Raw genomic sequence first — 11,525 nt, forward strand, 5'->3', positions numbered from 1 at the left:
GAGGTGAAATGGGGCCTCTGGGTCTGTAGAGTGGCAGCAGATCTCAGAAGAGAGAGGTCCTTGTCAGGACCAGTGAGACCTTCTCATGTCAGGGCTGCGGCAGATGCTTAGTTGCTAATCAGGCTTCCTCTTAATTAAAAACAAAAAAGAACCACGCTGTTTACAAAATGCAAGGTCACCTTTCTGTGGAAAATTTTACGTAATCTCATCTGTAGGTTAGGAAAGCTTTTGGGGTGATACTTTCTAGCTAGAGCTGGTTATTGCACAAAATAATTTCTCCTCATGCAGTCTTTCTGATCCATGAGATGAGAAAAGCAAGATGCAATTAATTGCAAAGTGATTTTTTATTCTGTTTATTTGAAGGGTTTACATTTGTTTTTTAACTTGCACTGTAGGATTGCGTTAGTAGCTATAGGCATAGGCTGTACTACCCAAGTAAGTTAAGCATGTCCAGGAATGTTTCCAAGGTGTGAAACCAACTAGCTGGTATTGAACAGCCTACACTGTTGCTCTTAAACCTGCAGAACAATTGCATGTTCCATAGTGTTGCCTGCCCTTTGCTAACACGGGATCTGTTCCCAAGGCAGAAATCGTTTTGAAGATTGCTGTTCAGTGCTGGGATTGTTCTAGTCATTTAACGATTGAGGAGACAAATAGGAATGGCTTGAGTTGCTTTTGTGTTATAGGTATAGGGAGGCATTCAGCACTTCTCTGCTTTCCCAGGTCACAGCGCAGCTGCATAGAAACCAAGAGAGCAAAACAGTCAGGCAAGAAACCTTTGAGTGCTCAGAAAATCATTGAAATGCTTGGGAAAATATTGCGTTCCTTCAGCTGACAGAATGTACATACAGTGCTGATATCAGTTATACTGATAGGAAGTGGAACGAGAACGATGCCGTAATGCTGAAATGGCAACCAGATCTACAGGCAGACATTCCTGTCCAGAGTTTTTTAACAAGCATAGCCCTTAAATAACCATGTAGCTCGATGTGATCTGAAGTGTGCCTCCTCAGAGCTCAGGTTCTACATTGGAACAGTTCAGACACGTGCAGTACAGCAGCATCCATATTCTTTTTCAAGGACTCATTATTAAGATATGCTCGTGTCCCTTTGGGCATGCTCAGTGGTATCTAGGGCAGTCAAGTGCCCACCTACTTCTTCCTCATTTTCCACCCTCAGCTTGACTACTGAGACATTGGACTAACTTTCAGCTGCTTTTCCCCAATTTGGGAAATTTCCATTGCTTATTTGACCCTAGTGAGCAACTCTGAAAGCCACATAAGTGGAATCTGACAAAGATGTCCTTGCACCTGCTGGGTGCAAAAGGTGGAAGTATTCTACTGGGACTCCCGTGCTTCTTGTGAGGCAAAATAATGGAGGCAGAAGATAAAAATGTTCTGTTATGCCCCCAGTGCAGAATTACTGGGGCAAACAAAACTATTCACCCACTGAAGTTGAAATGGCAAGTGTTAGAGCTATCCCTCATAGATTGCTTTTGCTAAATTAATGTAATGGTTCTTAAGCTAACATACGAATCCCTATTGGTAAACAACCGATGTTGCATATAGAAAAAAGCTAAGCAGAAAGTGAGTAGGATTTACAGGAGAATTACTGACATAAAAGCTTCCAGGTCTATCTTTGTAATGGAGTGCTTAGTTTAGATTGTCTGTGTGCTGACAGAGTGAGTTGAATTTGGAGGGGAAGAACAGGAGGAGCTGGACTGCGGTGAGAACAAAAGTAACTGAAGTGTGATGTAATGTAACAGTGTGTCTGAGAGTAGAAAGGACAAGGCAAGCACGTAGGGATTACTTTTCCTTACTAGTAAGGATTGGTAAAGGCTATCAATTGTGTTTCACGTGTAGGAGAGACAGTGTAATTGGAATGAGTGAAAAGAAGGGTTAAAAGGAGTTTGTCTCATTGGGAGAGTACAAGCTTCTTAGGATGCCAAAGTAAGAACTTAGGAGTACAGGGACAGTCAGTGGATGCTTTAAAATGAGAAATATCATGGAGAGTGAGGATCGCTGTTGGGTAATAAACGGTGTTGGCAGAGGAACGAATAAAACCTATGGTGCCTATATAGTTGTAGGGGATTTTGTTTTCTTTTTGTATGTGGAGGATGACTAGCTAATTGGATTAGCAATAGCAGTAGGTTTCTGACAGACTAGCAACTGGCATTTTGGCCCCAAAAGAGCTTTTTAATGATATATTCCTACTAATTTGTATGAACAGGAAGTGACATGCCACGAAGGGGAATGGCATACAGTGTTTCCATACAGTCCTACCTATAGACAAGAGCGTTGCAGCAGTATTTGGGATAGTAAGCAAGATACTTGAATAATCCCTTTCCTTTTTTCAGTTAATTATCATTGAATAATTTATATACAGAAATAAAGCTGTGTGGAAGATGGCCTTTTATTCAGCAAATGCAAAGTTTAATTATTATGAATTTCTGTGTAGTTAGAACTGCCAGTAGTAATGAAAATATAGTTAAAATTGCTGTTCTGATGCTTCTTATCAGCAAAAGAAAGGGTCAGATGCTGTTCTGCTTACCTTTCCTCTACTTGTCTTTCACTCCTGCCACTTGAATAACATTATCCTCCAACACTGCAAACCCCTTTGTGGACCTGATGAGTTTCATTTTGTCTTGCTGTCCCACTGAGACTGTTTCAATCTGCCCAAGTTGGCAGAACGTTTAACCAACTTTCTTTTATTGCATGGATTCTGAATGTGACTCTCATTCTCAGGGGAGCTGAGTGCAGCTGCCAAAAGTCATTTAATTTGTCACTTTTAACAACCATCAGAAAAATGGAAGTATGTCTATAACATGATGAGCTGTATGTCGCATGTGGTTGCTATTCGAAAAAACAGCTAAAAAAATCTCACTATTTGAAAAGAGTAAAGAAGAAAAGTAGATACTAAAGATTTCCATTGTACTGTTTGCTATTTTATAATGGTAGAAAGGTAGCTGAATGGTTTGTATGAAAATCCAGCTCTGTAGAAGCACCATTAAGATGTTCATGAACGTCAGGTGCTTTCAGGAACAGGGAGTGAAGCAGGGAAGGAGGGAGGCAGGATGGGTTAGTAAAACTGAGGGGACAGCTGGATACCAATAATGTTTATGTTTTGCATGGCTGTTGTTCTTGTGGTTGCATGTATTGGAATAGCAGATTAAGAGAAGTGTATGTTCCTTAGTTCTAGCCCTTCATATTAGAATTTTCAGAATCAGGAGCTAAGAGCTGATAGCAAAATATATCTGTAAACATTTCCACATTTTAACCTTCTATGGAGGGTTGATACAAAGAGTTTGAAATGCATGAGCTCAGATGAGCTACATAAATTGTGTCATTTATTTTGATCTCTGTTAGAGAGATGAATATAATCCTTCCATTTTCAACAATTTTGCCTGTATGTGTATCTCTGGCGCACATGCAGTCACATTTCGCTTCCAAAAAGTCTCTTCAGTACAATGTGTTTTCAGTCATTTCAAATGTGTGCATACACAGGGGGAAGGGAAAGATAGTGGAGTGCTGGAGCAGTCTTGTGAGTGAGCTCTATTCCCTATCCCTGGTGGGAAATATCCAACAAGTTTCAGGATGGATGTAATAAAGGAATTCAATCAGTTACATGACACATTTGTGTAGGGCTAAAGTATGCTACTTTGCCCAGTCTGTTTGTGATAAGAAGTTGATTGTGGGTAAATGCCTCACAAATACCAACACCCGTAGAATTGACGCTAAAATAATCGATACTACTTATGTATATTGTTTATTCATTTGTTCTATAGAACTAAATGGCCAGGTCTGAGTACCGCCTCCTCCACCTCCTCCACCTCATTTCCTGGTTCCTCATTTTCCCTCTGCATCCTTGTCATAGCCTTTTTGCCGCTGTTTTTTTCCTCCTGCTCCTTCTCCTCGTTCTTCTTGTCATGTAATCCTTGCTGCTTTTTTCCTCCTTCTCAATGACCTTCACCTCCACCTTAACGTCCTTATTTTGTTTTCAATGCTTTTTACCTGCTTCTTGTTTTCCTCCTTTTGTTCCTTCTCCTCCTGAGATTATATATGTTGCTTTTATCCTCCTCCTCCTCCTCCACCTACTCCTCCTCCTCCTCCTCCACCTCCTCCACCATATTTCAAATATGCATCTTTTTTCCTCTTCAGCCTTATTTGGTGGATGCTGCTTTTATCCTCCTCCTCCACCTAAACCTCCACCTCCACCTCCTCCTTGTTTTTTTGTGGTTTCTTTTTTTTTCTTTTACCTACTTCGCAATTGACTGTTGTCAATTTTTTCCTTGTCCTCCTCATCCTTCTCTGTCTAATGTCATGCTTATTGCTTTTATCCTCCTCCTCCTCCACCGCCTCCACCGCCTCATTTCCCAGTTCCTGATTTTTCCCTCTACATCCTTGTCATTTCCTTTTTGCCGCTGTTTTTTTTCCTCCTGTTCCTTCTCCTCGTCCTTCTTGTCGTGTCATCGCTACTTTTTTCCTCCTTCTCCACGACCTCCACCTGCACCTTACCCTCCTTGTTTTCTTTGCGCTGCTACTTACCTGTTCCTGATGTGTTTTTTCCTCCTCCTCCTCCACCTCCTCCACCACCACCTCCACCTCCACCATATTTCAAAGACGTTGTTTTTTTCCTCTTGCTCCTAATTTTTGGTAGCTGTTTTTTCCTCCTCCTCCTCCTCCTCCACCACCACCTCCACCTCCACCATATTTCAAAGACATTGGTTGTTTCCTCATCGACCTCATTTTGTAGTTGCTACATTTATCCTCCTCCACCACCACCACCTCCACCTCCACCATATTTTGAAGGCGATGGTTTTTTCCTCTTGCTCCTAATTTTTGGTAGATGTTTTTTCCTCCTCCTCCACCTCCACCTTCTCCACCATATTTCAAAGATGCTTCTTTTTTCCTCTTTGACCTCATTTACTGGTTGCTGCTTTTATCCTCCTCCACCACCTCCACCTCCACCTCCTCCTCCATATTTCAATGATGCAGCCTTTTTCCTCATCGACCTCATTTTGTAGTTGCTACTTTTATCCTCCTCCTCCTCCACCACCACCACCTCCACCTCCACCTCCACCATATTTTAAATCCATTGGTTTTTTCCTCTTGCTCCTAATTTTTTGTAGCTGTTTTTTCCTCCTCCTCCTCCTCCTCCTCCACCACCACCACTGCCACCTCCACCATATTTCGAAGACGTTGCTTTTTCCTCATCGACCTCATTTTGTAGTTGCTTCTTTTATCCTCCTCCTCCTCCTCCTCCACCACCGCCTCCTCCACCTCATTTCCTGGTTCCTAATTTTTCCCTCTACATCCATATCATTTCCTTTTTGCCGCTGTTTTTTTTCCTCCTGTTCCTTCTCCTCATCCTTCTTGTCAAGTCATCGCTGCGTTTTTCCTCCTTCTCCACGACCTCCACCTGCACCTTACCATCCTTGTTTTGTTTGCGCTGCTACTTACCTGTTCCTTGTCCTCTCCCTTTTGTTCCTTCTCAATCTCAGTTTCCTGTCGTAGCTTTTCTCCTTCACCACCACCTCCACCTCCTCCACCATAATTCAATGATGCAGCCTTTTTCCTCATCGAGCTCATTTTGTAGTTGCTACTTTTATCCTCCTCCTCCTCCACCACCACCACCTCCTCCTCCACCATATTTGCTCCTAATTTTTTGTATATGTTTTTCCTCCTCCTCCACCTCTACCTCTTCCACCATATTTCAAAGATGCTTCCTTTTACCTCTTCGACCTCATTTTGTGGGTGCTGCTTTTATCCTCCACCTCCTCCACCATATTTCAAAGATGCTGTCTTTTTCCTCATCGACCTCATTTTATAGTTGCTACTTTTATCCTCCTCCTCCTACACCACCACCACCTCCACCTCCACCATATTTTGAATCTGTTGGTTTTTTCCTGTTGCTCCTAATTTTTGATAGATGTTTTTTCCTCCTCCTCCTCCCTTTCCTCCTCCACTTCCACCACCACCTCCACCATATTTCGAAGACGTTGGTTTTTTCCTCATCGACCTCATTTTGTAGTTGCTTCTTTTATCCTCCTCCTCCACCACCACCTCCACCTCAACCATATTTCGAGGACATTGGTTTTTTCCTCATCGACCTCGTTTTGTAGTTGCTTCTTTTGTCCTCCTCCTCCTCCTCCACCACCACCTCCACCATATTTCGACAACGTTGGTTTTTTCCTCTTGCTCCTAATTTTTTGTAGATGTTTATTCCTCCTCCTGCTCCTCCACCTCCTCCACCATATTTCAAAGATGCTTCTTTTTTCCTCTTCGACCTCATTTTGTGGGTGCTGATTTTATCCTCCTCCACCACCTCCACCTCCACCTCCTCCTCCATATTTCAAAGATGCAGCCTTTTTCCTCATCGACCTCATTTTGTAGTTGCTTCTTTTATCCTCCTCCTCCTCCACCACCACCACCTCCACCTCCACCATATTTTGAATCCGTTGGTTTTTTCCTCTTCCTGCTAATTTTTTGTAGCTGTTTTTTCCTCCTCCACCTCCTCCTCCTCCTCCTCCACCCCCACCACCTCCACCTCCACCATATTTCGAAGGCGATGGTTTTTTCCTCTTGCTCCTAATTTTTGGTAGATGTTTTTTCCTCCTCCTCCACCTCCTCCACCATATTTCAAAGATGCAGCCTTTTTCCTCATTGACCTCATTTTGTAGTTGCTACTTTTATCCTCCTCCTCCTCCACCACCACCACCTCCATCTTCACCATATTTCGAAGACGTTGGTTTTTTCCTCATCGAGCTCATTTTGTAGTTGCTTCTTTTATCCTCCTCCTCCTCCTCCTCCTCCTCCTCCTCCTCCACCACCACCACCTCCACCTCCACCATATTTCGAAGATGCTTCTTTTTTCCTCTTCGACCTCATTTTGTGGGTGCTGATTTTATCCTCCTCCACCACCTCCACCTCCACCTCCTCCTCCATATTTCAAAGATGCAGCCTTTTTCCTCATCGACCTCATTTTGTAGTTGCTACTTTTATCCTCCTCCTCCTCCACCACCACCACCTCCACCTCCACCATATTTTGAATCCGTTGGTTTTTTCCTCTTCCTGCTAATTTTTTGTAGCTGTTTTTTCCTCCTCCACCTCCTCCTCCTCGTCCTCCTCCTCCTCCACCCCCACTACCTCCACCTCCACCATATTTCGAAGGCGATGGTTTTTTCCTCTTGCTCCTTATTTTTGGTAGATGTTTTTTCCTCCTCCTCCTCCTCCTCCTCCTCCACCTCCACCATATTTCGAAGACGTTGCTTTTTCCTCATCGACCTCATTTTGTAGTTGCTTCTTTTATCCTCCTCCTCCTCCACCACCGCCTCCTCCACCTCATTTCCTGGTTCCTCATTTTTCCCTCTACGTCCTTGTCATTTCCCTTTCGCCGCTGTTTTTTTTCTCCTGTTCCTTCTCCTCGTCCTTCTTGTCATGTCATCGCTGCTTTTTTCATCTTTCTCCACGATCTCCACTTGCACCTTACCCTCCTTGTTTTCTTTTCGCTGCTACTTACCTGTTCCTGACGTGTTTTTTCCTCCACCTCCTCCACCACCACCTCCACCTCCACCATATTTCGAAGACGTTTTTTTCCTCTTGCTCCTAATTTTTGGTAGATGTTTTTTCCTCCTCCTCCACCTCCTCCACCATATTTCAAAGATGCTGCCTTTTTCCTCATCGAGCTCATTTTGTAGTTGCTACTTTTATCCTCCTCCTCCTCCACCACCACCACCTCCACCTCCACCATATTTTGAATTTGTTGGTTTTTTCCTCTTCCTGCTAATTTTTTGTAGCTGTTTTTTCCTCCTCCTCCTCCACCACCACCTCCATCTTCACCATATTTCGAAGACGTTGGTTTTTTCCTCATCGAGCTCATTTTGTAGTTGCTTCTTTTATCCTTCTCCTCCTCCTCCTCCTCGTCCTCCTCCACCACCGCCTTCTCCACCTCATTTCCTGGTTCCTCATTTTTCCTTCTACATCCGTGTCATTTCCTTTTTGCCCCTGTTTTTTTCCTCCTGTTCCTTCTCCTCGTCCTTCTTGTCAAGTCATCGCTGCTTTTTTCCTCCTTCTCCACGACCTCCACCTGCACCTTTACCTCCTTGTTTTGTTTGCGCTGCTACTTACCTGTTCCTTGTCCTCTCCCTTTTGTTCCTTCTCCATCTCAGTTTCCTGTCGTAGCTTTTCTCCTCCACCATCACCTCCACCTCCACCACCACCTTCACCTCCTCCACCATAATTCAAAGATGCTGCTTTTTTCCTCATCGACCTCATTTTGTAGTTGCTTCTTTTATCCTCCTCCTCCTCCACCACCACCACCTCCACCTCCACCATATTTTGAATCCGTTGGTTTTTTCCTCTTCCTGCTAATTTTTTGTAGCTGTTTTTTCCTCCTCCACCTCCTCCTCCTCCTCCTCCACCCCCACCACCTCCACCTCCACCATATTTCGAAGGCGATGGTTTTTTCCTCTTGCTCCTAATTTTTGGTAGATGTTTTTTCCTCCTCCTCCACCTCCTCCTCCTCCACCTCCACCATATTTCAAAGATGCAGCCTTTTTCCTCATCGACCTCATTTTGTAGTTGCTACTTTTATCCTCCTCCTCCTCCACCACCACCACCACCACCTCTACCTCCACCATATTTTGAATCTGTTGGATTTTTCCTCTTGCTCCTAATTTTTGGTAGATGTTTTTTCCTCCTCCTCCTCCTCCTCCTCCTCCACCTCCACCATATTTCGAAGACGTTGCTTTTTCCTCATCGACCTCATTTTGTAGTTGCTTCTTTTATCCTCCTCCTCCTCCTCCTCCACCACCGCCTCCTCCACCTCATTTCCTGGTTCCTCATTTTTCCCTCTACATCCTTGTCATTTCCCTTTCGCCGCTGTTTTTTTTCTCCTGTTCTTTCTCCTCGTCCTTCTTGTCATGTCATCGCTGCTTTTTTCCTCTTTCTCCACGATCTCCACCTGCACCTTACCCTCCTTGTTTTCTTTTCGCTGCTACTTACCTGTTCCTGACGTGTTTTTTCCTCCACCTCCTCCACCACCACCTCCACCTCCACCATATTTCGAAGACGTTGTTTTTTTCCTCTTGCTCCTAATTTTTGGTAGATGTTTTTTCCTCCTCCTCCACCTCCTCCACCATATTTCAAAGATGCAGCCTTTTTCCTCATTGACCTCATTTTGTAGTTGCTACTTTTATCCTCCTCCTCCTCCACCACCACCACCTCCATCTTCACCATATTTCGAAGACGTTGGTTTTTTCCTCATCGAGCTCATTTTGTAGTTGCTTCTTTTATCCTCCTCCTCCTCCTCCTCCTCCTCCTCCTCCTCCACCACCACCACCTCCACCTCCACCATATTTCGAAGATGCTTCTTTTTTCCTCTTCGACCTCATTTTGTGGGTGCTGATTTTATCCTCCTCCACCACCTCCACCTCCACCTCCTCCTCCATATTTCAAAGATGCAGCCTTTTTCCTCATCGACCTCATTTTGTAGTTGCTACTTTTATCCTCCTCCTCCTCCACCACCACCACCTCCACCTCCACCATATTTTGAATCCGTTGGTTTTTTCCTCTTCCTGCTAATTTTTTGTAGCTGTTTTTTCCTCCTCCACCTCCTCCTCCTCGTCCTCCTCCTCCTCCACCCCCACTACCTCCACCTCCACCATATTTCGAAGGCGATGGTTTTTTCCTCTTGCTCCTTATTTTTGGTAGATGTTTTTTCCTCCTCCTCCTCCTCCTCCTCCTCCACCTCCACCATATTTCGAAGACGTTGCTTTTTCCTCATCGACCTCATTTTGTAGTTGCTTCTTTTATCCTCCTCCTCCTCCACCACCGCCTCCTCCACCTCATTTCCTGGTTCCTCATTTTTCCCTCTACGTCCTTGTCATTTCCCTTTCGCCGCTGTTTTTTTTCTCCTGTTCCTTCTCCTCGTCCTTCTTGTCATGTCATCGCTGCTTTTTTCATCTTTCTCCACGATCTCCACTTGCACCTTACCCTCCTTGTTTTCTTTTCGCTGCTACTTACCTGTTCCTGACGTGTTTTTTCCTCCACCTCCTCCACCACCACCTCCACCTCCACCATATTTCGAAGACGTTTTTTTCCTCTTGCTCCTAATTTTTGGTAGATGTTTTTTCCTCCTCCTCCACCTCCTCCACCATATTTCAAAGATGCTGCCTTTTTCCTCATCGAGCTCATTTTGTAGTTGCTACTTTTATCCTCCTCCTCCTCCACCACCACCACCTCCACCTCCACCATATTTTGAATCCGTTGGTTTTTTCCTCTTGCTCCTAATTTTTGGTAGATGTTTTTTCCTCCTCCTCCTCCTCCACCTCCACCTCCACCTCCACCATATTTCGAAGATGTCGGTTTTTTCCTCATCGACCTCATTTTGTAGTTGCTTCTTTTATCCTCCTCCTCCTCCTCCTCCTCCACCTCCTCTACCATATTTCGAGGACGTTGGTTTTTTCCTCCTCGACCTCATTTTGTACTTGCTTCTTTTGTCCTCCTCCTCCTCCTATTCCTCCACCACCTCCACCTCCACCATATTTCGAAGATGTTGGTTTTTTTCCTCTTGCTCCTAATTTTTGGTAGATGTTTTTTCCTCCTCCTCCTCCTCCACCTCCTCCACCATATTTCAAAGATGCTTCTTTTTTCCTCTTCGACCTCATTTTGTGGGTGCTGCTTTTATCCTCCACCACCACCTCCACCTCCACCTCCTCCTCCATATTTCAAAGATGCTGTCTTTTTCCTCATCGACCTCATTTTGTAGTTCCTACTTTTATCCTCCTCCTCCTCCACCACCACTACCTCCACCTCCACCATATTTCGAAGACGTTTTTTTTTTCCTCTTGCTCCTAATTTTTTGTAGATGTTTTTTCCTCCTCCTCCACCTCCACATCCTCCACCATATTTCAAAGATGCTTCTTTTTTCCTCTTCGACCTCATTTTGTGGGTGCTGCTTTTATCCTCCACCTCCTGCACCACCACGACCACCACTTCCACCTCCACCATATTTTGAAGACTTTGGTTTTTTCCTCTTCCTGCTAATTTTTTGTAAATGTTTTTTCCTCCTCCTCATCCTCCTCCTCCACCTCCATCTCCTCCGCCGTATTTCAAAGATGCTTCTTTATTCCTCTTTGACGTCATTTTGTGGTTGCTGCTTTTATCCTCCACCTCCACCTCCACCTCCTCCACCATATTTCAAAGATGCTGTCTTTTTCCTCATCGGCCTCATTTTGTAGTTGTTACTTCTATCCTCCACCACCTCCACCTCCACCTCCACCATATTTTGAATCCGTTGGTTTTTCCCTCTTGCTCCTAATTTTTGATAGATGTTTTTTCCTCCTCCTCCTCCTCCACCACCACCACCACGTCCACCGTATTTTGAATCTGTTGGTTTTTTCCTCTTCCAGCTAATTTTTTGTAGCTGTTTTTTACTCCTACTTCTTCTCCTCCTCCTCCTCCACCACCACCACCACTGCCACCTCCACCATATTTCGAAGACGTTGGTTTTTTCCTCATCGACCT

At 44.4% G+C, this 11,525-nt stretch overlaps 1 protein-coding gene across 5 annotated transcripts in view; it reads left to right on the forward strand.

Moving 5' to 3' along the window:
• Positions 1–11,525, forward strand: part of GZF1 (GDNF inducible zinc finger protein 1) — a 75,119-nt gene that overhangs the window by 9,876 nt on the left and 53,718 nt on the right. The gene's annotated exons all lie outside the window — the stretch shown is intronic.

This window comes from Lagopus muta, chromosome 2 (assembly GCF_023343835.1).
Source record: "Lagopus muta isolate bLagMut1 chromosome 2, bLagMut1 primary, whole genome shotgun sequence".
In the NCBI taxonomy this organism is placed as follows: Eukaryota; Metazoa; Chordata; class Aves; order Galliformes; family Phasianidae; genus Lagopus; species Lagopus muta.